The sequence below is a fragment of the Quercus suber genome, unplaced genomic scaffold (genome assembly GCF_002906115.3).
Source record: "Quercus suber isolate HL8 unplaced genomic scaffold, Cork oak 2.0 scaffold_14, whole genome shotgun sequence".
NCBI lineage: Eukaryota > Viridiplantae > Streptophyta > Magnoliopsida > Fagales > Fagaceae > Quercus > Quercus suber.
In genome coordinates, this window is record NW_027069479.1 from 926,079 (window position 1) to 937,948 (window position 11,870).

Here is an 11,870-nt window from a genome sequence, read left to right on the forward strand (position 1 = left end):
TTTATAGGGGAAAATGTGTTTCTAAGTTTCTGTGGAGTTTGAGGATCTATGGAAACTGGATATCCAATTCACACACATAGTCAAGAGGAAAAGTGTGCGAGAAATGATAAATAATTGGGTGGATTAGGTTTTGCTTTATGTTGGATTGAATTTATAAAGAGAGAAAAGAAGTTGAGAAAGAGAGAGATAAGAATGGTCGAATTTGATTGGGCGATTTGGGATAGTTTTGAATCATACTCAATATACATATAACAGCATAGCATAAATTGCCACAAAATCTATAAAAAAAAACATGCCGCCAACCACCAGTTGGTCCTCGGCCATAAACACACGCACAATCAAGTGGCTTATACCAGAAGTAGGGGTTTGTTGCACGTATTAGCTCTAGAATTACTACGGTTATCCGAGTAGCAGGTACCATCAAACAAACTATAACTAATTTAATGAGCCATTCGCAGTTTCACAGTCTAAATTAGTTCATACTTACACATGCATGGCTTAATCTTTGAGACAAGCATATGACTACTGGCAGGATCAACTAGGTAGCATTCCTCATCGATGCCAGCGTCGCCTAGAGGCCTTGGCTCGCCTGAGGGCAAGGAAGGGTGCGGACGGGCACAACGATCGTGCAGGGCAAAGCGATGACACTCGCTTGGTACGTTGGCAAAGGGCCCCAAACCCACATAATGTTCTGCATCTAAGGCCACGAGCATGCCCACGGGGTCCACAGTGGCAACGTAGAGGCCGCGAGGCACGCGTGGGACACGAGGACGACTTCAAGGTCTTGTCAACACCCTGCGAGGAGCGTTGACTAGGAATGAATCTACAAGAGGGACGAATGCCTTCAAGGCAGGTATACAGCACAAGGACTTGAATTGTGTTCGAGTGACTCTTGGAACAACACTAATTGGGAGCACGCCAGACAATTCGATGTGCGAGCACAGAGCTTGCCAAGCCATGCAACCCTGCCACCACTCACACACTATCACGTACACTAGACCGCAACTCTACCAAACGTACCCCACAATGACATGCCGCAAGGCCTGCCATGCATAAGGAAGCATCGAGTGGCGCTGAGTCCATACTGCTGGGCGTGAAGGACAACACTACTAAACCATGTGCCTGCAAGGATGGGTCGTCGCCACGCAGAGGCCCGATGGTCGCTATGGGACTTGCTTCGCACAATAATGGGTGAACAAACACCTTCCGCTTTGTGAGTGCATGCCCAAGCTATACCAAGCTTACATGGCTCACCAACCACACACAAGAACTACAAGGGACATCTAAGGACACCGTCGCCATCGTCGTCGTCGCCGCTGCTGCAACCACGCAACTGCTTAGTAAGAAAGACACACGCAAGCCCAATAGTTGCATGGAACTTGCTTTGTGCAACAATGGGTGAAACTAACATTGTCTGCGTTGTGACAGCTTGCCCAAGCTAAACCAAGAATGCATGCATCTCCCCCACCACACGGCTATAGAGACCATTGACCCCCCGCCATTGGGCACAAGTGGGTGTGGCCTTATGCCATGGAGCACGTGAGGTTGGGTGCCTAATGGTTCGTCATGAGCATGCCTACCCATGGCCAAGCTCAAGAGGGGTCGCTCTTGTGCATCGCCGAATACCTCCTCCCCCCTAAAGAGCGCTTAGGAAAAAATCCGCTCTGGCACTAGGAAACATTAATTTGTTAAGGAGGAATAATGAGCATTTTTTGGAGAAATTCTTGGAGTCTTGCCCTGATTATTTACACATAAGCTAAGAAAAATCTAACCTTCAACCTGTCAAACTTTGGAGGCTAGATTCAACAAATTTTATTTTTTATGATTTTCGAAAGCCTGAAAATAGGAAAAATCATAAAAAATTCAAAAACGCTTGGAACGCCAAACTGCTTGTTGGAAACCTCCTCTAAAATCATGGAATGAATTTAGGAACACAAAAACAAAAAAAAGAAGGCATGAGCCAATTTTGCCGGAATGCGGGACGATGCAGGGTGATGCAGTGTGGTGTGCATGCAAGCATGCCCCTGGGCACCCTGTCATGCACAATGCCTGCCTCCTTGTTGCAAATAATCCCCTTTTCCAAAAAAAAAAAAAAACCCTCATTTTTTGGGAAATCACTCCAAATTTATGGGCAAGGCAGACAAGGCTAGGGCATGCAATAACTAAGGCTAAGGCAGCCCCCCATGGGCAAGATGCCTAGGTCAGTGCATGCAGCCTCCATGGGGACGCAGCCAAGGCCAAGGCAGCCCCCATGGGCATGCTGCCAAGGCCAGTGCATGCAGTAGCCTTCTCATAGGCAAGAGGCATACAACCAAGGCTAGTGCATGTAGCAGCCTCTCATGGGAAGAGGCACGCAGCCAAGGCCAAGGTAGCCCCCATAGGCACGCAGCCAAGGCCAATACATGTAGCCAAGGCCCAAGAGGCACGCAGCCAAGGCCCAAGAGGCACGCAGCCAAGGCCAAGGCAGCCCCCAATGGGCATGTTGCTAAGGCCAGCAGCCCCCAATGGGCATGCTGCCAAGGCTAGCCTCTAATGGGTATACTGCCAAGCCCGGGGCACATAACCGAGGTCAAGGCAGCCCCAATGGGTGGGTAAGCAACGAAGGGCAAGGCAGAAGCCCCATGGGCACATGGCTTCAGGCGAGCATGGGGGGTTAACCTTCGGAAGGAACGGGGCAAAGAGTTTTGAGGAGATTGGGGGGGGGCAATGGACGAAAGGGAAGGGATGAATCAAAGTGACACAGGGCTGAATCTTAGTGGATCGTGGTAGCAAGGCCACTCTGCCACTTACAATATCTCGTCATGTATTTAAGTCATTTGCAAAGGATTCTACCCGCCGCTCGATGGGAATTATACTTTAAGGCAGCCCACGCAACTCGTCCGCTGTGGGGGCTTAGCCAAAGATACGTGCCTTTGGGGGCCCGAGGGCCCCTACTGCAGGTCAGCAATCGGGTGGTGGGTGCACGCGTCATCTAGCCTGAATTCTGTCTTAGAGGTGTTCAATTATAATCCAGCACATGGTAGCTTCGCGCCACTGGCTTTTCAACCAATTGCAATGAACAATTGTGTGAATCAACGGTTCCTCTCGTACTAGGTTGAATTACTATTGTGACGCTGTCATCAGTAGGGTAAAACTAACCTATCTCACGACGGTTTAAACCCAGGTCACGTTCCCTATTGGTGGGTTAACAATCCAACACTTGGTGAATTCTGCTTCACAATGATAGGAAGAGCCGACATCGAAGGATAAAAAAGCAACGTCGCTATGAACACTTGTCTGCCACAAGCTAGTTATCCCTATGGTAACTTTTTTGACACCTCTAGCTTTAAATTTTAAAGGTCTAAAGGATTGATAGGCCACGCTTTCACGGTTTGTATTCGTATTGGAAATCAAAATCAAATGAGCTTTTACCATTTTGTTCCACGTGAGATTTCTGTTCTCGTTAAGCTCATCTTAGGACACCTACGTTATCTTATAACAAATGTGCCGCCCCAGCCAAACTCCCCACCTGACAATGTCTTTCACTGGGATCGGCCTGCCGAGGCAGGCCTTGGGTCTAAAAAGAGGGGCAAAGCCTCACTTTCGATTCATGTAATAAGTAAAATAACGTTAAAAGTAGTGGTATTTCACTTTCGTCTTTCGGCTCCCACTTATATTACACCTTTCAAGTCATTTCACAAAGTCAAACTAGAGTCAAGCTCAACAGGGTCTTCTTTCCCTGTTGATTCTGCTAAGCCCGTTCCCTTGTCTGTGGTTTCGCTGGATAGTAGACAGGGACAGTGGGAATCTCGTTAATCCATTCATGCATGTCACTAATTAGATGACGAGGCATTTGGCTACCTTAAGAGAGTCATAGTTACTCCCGCATTTTACTCGCACTTAGTTGAATTTCTTCACTTTGACATTCAGAGCACTGGGCAAAAATCACATTGCGTGAGCATCTATAAGGACCATCACAATGCTTTGTTTTAATTAAATAGTCAGATTCCCCTTGTCCATACCAGTTCTGAGTCAACTGTTAGATGCCCAGGGAAGACCACCGAGGTGGTCGTTCCCAGTTCATCCCTTGGTTGGCACTCGGCAACCCGCTTTTGCCTTGAGAGCAACTCGAGCAATTCGCCGACAGCCGACATGTTCGAGACTGGGACCCCATGTCAAACCCTTAGAGCCAATCCTTTTCCCGAGATTACGAATCCATTTTGCTGACTTCCCTTGCCTACATTGTTCCATCGACTAGAGGCTGTTCACCTTGGAGACCTAATGCGGTTATGAGTACGACTGGGCATGGGTGGCACTCGGTCCTCCAGATTTTCAAGGGTCGTTGGGGGCGCACCAAAAACCACACGACGTATGGTGCTTTTCCAACCACTAGACCCTACCTCCGGCTGAGCCGTTTCCAAGGTGGGCAGGCTGTTAAACAGAAAAGATAACTTTTTATGAGGCCCCCGCTAACGTCTTCAGACTCCCTAACGTTGCCGTCAGCCACCATGTCCCAGTTCAAGAATTTTAACTCGATTTCCTTTCGAAGCTCGCACTTAGCACGCTATCAGATAGGCTTCCCTCGTCTCTTAGGATCGACTAACCTATGTGCAAGTGCCGTTCACATGGAACCTTTCCCCTTTTTGGCCTTTAAAGTTCTCATTTGAATATTTGCTACTACCACCAAAATCTGCACCGACAGTTGCTTCACCCAGGCTCGTGCCCCAGGTTTTGCGATGACCGCCGTGCCCTCTTACTCATTGGGGCTTGGAACTTGCCCCAATGGCCGGGTATAGGTTGCGCGCTTCAGCTCCATCCATTTTCGGGGCTAGTTTATTTGGCAGGTGAGTTGTTACACACTTTTTAGTGGATTTCGACTTCCATGACCACCGCCCTGCTGTCTTAATTGACCAACCCCCTTTGTGGGCTCGACGTTAGTGCGCAGTTGGGCACCGTAACCTGGCTTCCGGTTTATCCCGCATCGCCAGTTCTGCTTACCAAAAATGGCCCATTTAGAGCTCTTAATTCCTTGGCATGGCTCAACGAAGTAGTCGCATCGTCCTACTTATTTAAAGTTTGAGAATAGGTCGAGGGCGTTGCACTGTTGATGCCTCTAATCATTGGCTTTACTCGATAGAACTCGCACGTGGAACTAGTTACTAGAAGATTCGATTAGTCTTTCGCTCCTATACCCAAGTCAGGCGAACGATTTGCACGTTAGTATCATTGTAGGCCTCCACTAGAGTTTTAGCTGGCTTCGCCCCAGTCAGGCATAGTTCACCATCTTTCGAGTCTCGACAGGTATGCTCTCACTCGAACCTTTTTTAAAAGATCAAGGTCAGTCGGCGGTGCGACCTTCAAAGGGATCTCGCCAATCAGCTTCCTTGTGCCTTACAGGTTTACTAGCCCGTTGACTGGCACACATGTCAAACTCCTTGGTTTGTGTTTTAAGACGGGCCAAATGGGGAGCCCGCAGGCTGATACTAAGAGCGTGTAGATGCCGAGGCACGCCGTGAGGCATGTGCTGCCATGATCATAGCAACGACATCTCCGTGAGCATAACTACAGCCTAGGCTTGGGCCACCTCTGCAATCCGCAAAGATCCACGCCTCCAGTCAATTGACGGACCGACTGTCGCCGTTCCACATCTGGCTGGGGTGTATCATCAGCCCCTATCCGCTTCCCTCCCAACAATTTCAAGCACTCTTTGACTCTTTTTTCAAAGTCCTTTTTGTATTTCCCTCGCGGTACTTGTTTGCTATCGGTCTCTCGCCCGTATTTAGCCTTGGACAGAATTTACCGCCCAATTAGGGCTACATTCCCAAACAACCCGACGATTCAATCTGTAGGAGCTACGAGCGGTGTGTACAAAGGGCAGGGACATAGTTAACACGAGCTAATGACTAGCGCTTACTAGGAATTCCTCGTTGAAGACCAACAATTGCAATGATCTATCCCCATCACGATAAAATTTCAAAGATTACCTAGGCCTGTTGGCCATGGCTATAAACTTGTTGAATACATCAGTGTAGTGCGCGTGCAGCCCAAAACATCTAAAGGCATCACAGACCTGTTATTGCCTCAAATTACCTTGGCCTAAGCAGCCAAAGTCCCTCTAAGAAGTTGGCCATAGAGGGTCACCTCCACATAGCTAGTAAGCAGGTGGAGGTCTTGTTCGTTAACGGAATTAACCAAACAAATCACTCCACCAACTAAGAACAGACATGCACCACCACCCATAGAATCAAGAAGGAGCTCTTAGTTTGTCAATCCTTATTATGTCTGGACCTGGTAAGTTTCCCTGTGTTGAGTCAAATTAAGCCACAGGCTCCACTCCTAGTAGTGCCCTTTTGTCAATTCCTTTAAGTTTTAGCCTTGTGATCATACTCCCCCCGGAACCTAAAGATTTTGATTTCTTATAAGGTGTCGGTGGAGTCCTATAAGTAACATCCACCGATCCGTGGTCGGCATTGGGTATCTGATCATCTTTGAGCCCCCCAAATTTTGTTCTTGATTAATGAAAACATCCTTGGAAAATGTTTTCGCAGTTGTTTGTCTTTCATAAATCCAAAAATTTCACCTCTAACTATGAAATACAATTGCCCTTGACTGTCCCTGTTAATCATTACTCTGATCTCAAAGGCCAACAGAATAGGACTGAAATCCTATGATGTTATCCTATGCAGGTGGAGGTCATGTTCGTTAACGGAATTAATCAAACAAATCACTCCACCAACTAAGAACGGACATGCACCACTACCCATAGAATCAAGAAAGAGCTTTCAGTTTGTCAATCCTTACTATGTCTGGACTTGGTAAGTTTCCCCATGTTGAGTCAAATTAAGCCGCAGGCTCCACTCCTAGTAGTGCCCTTTCGTCAATTCCTTTAAGTTTTAGCCTTGTGACCATACTCCCCCCGGAACCTAAAGATTTTGATTTCTTATAAGGTGTCCGTAGAGTCCTATAAGTAACATCCACCAATCCTTGGTCGGCATCGGGTATCTGATTGTCTTCGAGCCCCCAACTTTTGTTCTTGATTAATGAAAACATCATTGGAAAATGTTTTCGCAGTTGTTCGTCTTTTATAAATCCAAGAATTTCACCTCTAACTATGAAATACAATTGCCCTTGACTGTCCCTGTTAATCATTACTCTGATCTCAAAGGCCAACAGAATAGGACTGAAATCCTATGATGTTATCCTATGCAGGTGGAAGCCTTATTCGTTAACGGAATTAACCAAACAAATCACTCCACCAACTAAGAACGGACATGCACCACTACCCATAGAATCAAGAAGGAGCTTTCAGTTTGTCAATCCTTACTATGTCTGGACCTGGTAAGTTTCCCCATGTTGAGTCAAATTAAGCCGCAAGCTCCACTCCTAGTAGTGCCCTTTCGTCAATTCCTTTAAGTTTTAGCCTTGTGACCATACTCCCCCCGAAGCCTAAAGATTTTGATTTCTTATAAGGTGTCAGTGGAGTCCTATAAGTAACATCCACCGATCCTTGGTCGGCATCGGGTATTTGATTGTCTTCGAGCCCCCAACTTTTGTTCTTGATTAATGAAAACATCATTGGAAAATGTTTTCGCAGTTGTTTGTCTTTCATAAATCCAAGAATTTCACCTCTGACTATGAAATACGATTGCCCTTGACTGTCCCTGTTAATCATTACTCTGATCTCAAAGGCCAACAGAATAGGACTGAAATCCTATGATGTTATCCTATGCTAATGTATCCAGAGTGTAGGCTTGCTTTGAGCACTCTAATTTCTTCAAAGTAACAACACCAGAGGCACGACCTGACCAGTTAAGGCCAGGAGCACATCGCCGGTAGAAGGACGAGCAGACTGGTGCACACTAGTGGTGGACAGCTCTGCCCAACCCAAGTTTCAACTATGAGCTTTTTAACTGCAATAACTTAAATATACGCTATTGGAGCTAGAATTACTGCAGTTGCAAGCACCAGACTTGCCTTCTAATGGATCCTTGTTAAGGGATTTAAATTGTACTTATTCTAATTACCAAACTCATGAGAGCCTGGTATTGTTATTTATTGTCATTACCTCCCTGTGTCAGGATTGGGTAATTTGCACGCCTATTGCCTTCCTTGGATGTGGTAGCCGTTTCTTAAGCTCCTTCTCCAAAATCAAACCTTAATTCTCCGTCACCCGTCACCCGTCACCACCATAGTAGGCCACTATCCTACCATCGAAAGTTGATAGGACAGAAATTTGAATGATGCGTCACTGACATGATGGTCGTGCGATCCCTCGAGTTATCATGAATCAGTAGAGCAGCAAACAGAGCCCGCGTCGGCCTTTTATCTAGTAAATGCATCCCATCCAAAAGTCGGTGTTCGTTGCATGTATTAGCTCTAGAATTACTATGGTTATTCGAGTAGCAGGTAACATCAAACAAACTATAACTGATTTAATGAGCCATTTGTAGTTTCACATTTTGAATTAGTTCATATTTACACATATATGGCTTAATCTTTGAGACAAGCATATGGACTACTGGCAGGATCAACCAAGTAGCATTCCTCGTCGATGCCGGCTCCGCTCGGAGGCCTGGCTCGCCCGAGGGCAAGGAAGGGCACGGATGAGCATGTCAATCGTGTGAGGCAGAGCAATGACGCTCGCTTGGTATGCTAGCAAAGGGGCCAGAGGCCCTAAACCCATATGATGTTCTACATCCGAGACCATGAGCATGCCCACGTGGTCCACAACGGCAACGTGAAGGCCGCGAGGCACGTGTGGGACACGAGGACGACTTCAAGGTCCTACTAACTCCCCACAGGGAGCGTCAACTAGGAACGAATCTACTGGAGGGACGAGTGCCTTTAAGGCTAGTATGCAGCATAGTTTGGAACAACGCTAATTGGGAGCACACCGGACAGTTCGATGCGTGAGCACAGAGCCTGCCAAGCCATGCAACCCTGCCACCACTCACACGCTATCACGTACACTAGACCGCAACACCACCAAATGTACCCCACAACGACACATCGCAAGGTTTGTCGTGCATGAGGAAGCATCAAATAGCGCCGAGTCTGCACCGCTAGGTGTGAAGGACAACGCTGCTAAACCACGTGCTTGCAAGGATGGGTCGTCGTCATGCGGAGGCCCATCGGTCGCCATAGGATTTGCTTCACGCAGTAATGGGTGAAATGAACATCGTCCGCTTTGTGAGTGCGTGCCCAAGTTATACCAAGCTTGCATGGCTCACCAACAACACACAAGAATTACAAGGGACATCGAAGGACACCACCACCATCGTTGTTGTTGTCACTGTTGCCGCCATTGCAACCACGCACAGGAACTATAAGGGACATCGAGGGACACCGTCGCCATTGTTGCCACTACAACCACGCAACCGCTTAGTAAGAAAGACACATGCAAGCCCAATAGTCGCATGGAACTTGCTTTGCGCAGCACTGGGTGAAACTAACACCGTCCGCGTTGCGATAGATTGCTCAAGATAAACCAAGAATGCATGCATCCCCCCCCCCGGGGGGGGGGGGGGGGGGGGGGACCACACGGCTTCAAAGACCATCGACCCCCCGCACTGGGCATGGGTAGGTGTGGCCTTACGCCATGGAGCACACGAGGTTGGCTGCTTAAGGGCTCGTCATGAGTATGCCTACCCATGGCCAAGCTCAAGAGGGGTCGCCTCTGTGCATCACCGAATACCTCCTTCCCCCTAAAGAGCGCTTAGGAAAAAGTAGAAAATGTCTACTTTTTTATTAAGATTTATCGAGGTAGTCAGGAATTAATTTGAGATAATTGTAGAGTTTCAATAACTAAAAATTAATTGGCTTTTTAGAGGCAAGGTTATCGTGGTTGACAAAAGGGAATAATAATCACCTAGTAGCCCTTTCTCAAGACCTCTCTCGAATACTCAAATGTTAAATGTGCTTTATTCCTCTAGTTATATAGTGCGAAACATTAAGAATATTTTGCACCAAAATCCAATTTATATGACATTATCTAACAAATAAAAGGGCTTATCTTTTATAAGAATTATATGAACATTAAACATTATGCATATACCCTGAGGTGGATCTTATTTTATTTAGATGTGGGAATGAGATTTGCATACAGAATATCTAAGGCCATGTTTGATTTCACTAAAAACATAAAACTTTCGCTTTCTGGTTCATTTGGTTGGTCATGAACTAGTTCTAACACCACTGTAAATAAGAAAAGAAAGGAAGCCAGTAACGTGAGGAGGCAAAACAATAGAGTTAGGCTATGATCATTTGACTCATTTTTCTAGTGCTCAAAAAAGATATTTGGTAACACTTGAAATGCATTGCCTTTCTTATTTATAACTAGAGATTGTCAGCCGTACATTTACAAAACATGTTCAAATATTAAATGATTGGTAGACATAATGAATGCACATTAACCTTACATTAGAAAAATTTCACTGGCCTCCTTTGAGGTTTACCAAAATTATATTGGCATCTCCCTTCTTTCAAATTGTACCCAAACATCCATAGCTTTTCAAAAAGAATTTTTGCACTCACCTGCCTATAATGTTAAAACTGATAGGCCACAAACGTATTGACCCCTTGTGATTAAACCAATTAATTAATTAGCCAAGTTATTAATTAATCAATTTAACATACAAACGTGTGGTAGCACAAACAAATCACCAATAACCTAATTAAGCAGCGAAAAATAAATGACACGGTGATTTGTTTACGAATGGGGAAAAACCTGACAGCAAAAACCCCACTAGGTGATTTTCAGGTCACCACTCTCGAAACTCCACTATTATCATAACAAGCGGTTACAAGTAAAGGAATCCAAAGTACCTTATCAACCTACAGTTGAACCCTTACCCCAATACCTAATTGGACTTGTTCTGTAGTGACAGTTCCCCCTTTTGATGCACGGCTCCTAAGTACGTGACTAACCAATTGCGCAGATCTCAGTACGCAACTTCAATCACCAACTAGAAAGAGTTGTTGATTACAAAGTTCTTCAGTTCATCCACGATGAAGATCAAGAAGATGCTTGGTCACAAAACCTAAAGGTACACATACACAACAACTTATTTAGAAGAGATGAACTAGGGCAAAACTTTGTCTCCGGTCACAGTTTGCTTGAATAGAGTTTTCTCAATACTTGTGCAACTTGTGAACACTTTGACAGCCCTTAAAACAATTATTTTATATGTTTAGGGTTAGAAGAAAAGAAGGCCCAAAAACATATTCACGGATCGCAAAAAATTAGATCAGAAAATCTGATTTTATAAATCTTGACAGATAGCAAGGTGTCGAGAAGTTATCGAGCAGGTGTCGAGCTTTAATGAATGTGCACTTCTTCAGCTTGTTTCTTGGACAGACGTGATGACTTCAACACTTGATCTTGAAACCTTGTTTCTTGAAGTATTAAAAACGTCTAGAATTACCCAATTACAAGTTCAGTGCATTTTGTTAAAGGATTAGCCAATTACATAAAAGAATGACATATGTTCTTTAACAAGTGAAACCACATATGTCCTAACAAAAACATTAAATCAAATATCCAAAAATTAAAAAAAAATTAAAAAAAATATTTTTTATACATTCGCTTTAACACTTCATTGTCAAAGGATATGGTTTGTGCAATTTCCTCTAGACAACCTTCGGCCTCTGCAAATTATTAGCTTTTGTAAACATAAAATTAGTAAGAAAATTTTTAACTCAATGAAATATAGGAATGCTTCTGTTAATTTTCTGGGTAGCTTCTATTCAGACTTAAATTCACTAAACAAGGAAAAATAGTGCACCATAAAGTTTTTGATCACATTCCTAAGAATAATGTTATTTTTCATGGGAAATCTTATATTCATTTGTTGGGATATATTTAATTGTGCAATATTGATACATTTTTAGAT

The 11,870-nt window shown here is 44.9% G+C and overlaps 1 non-coding gene across 1 annotated transcript; it reads right to left on the reverse strand.

The window, feature by feature from the left end:
• Positions 1–2,724: 2,724 nt before the first annotated feature.
• Positions 2,725–6,008, reverse strand: LOC112025095 (28S ribosomal RNA). Its single transcript, XR_002884223.2, has one exon. It is a non-coding gene; the product is annotated as a 28S ribosomal RNA (ribosomal RNA).
• Between the last annotated feature and the right edge of the window lie 5,862 nt (positions 6,009–11,870).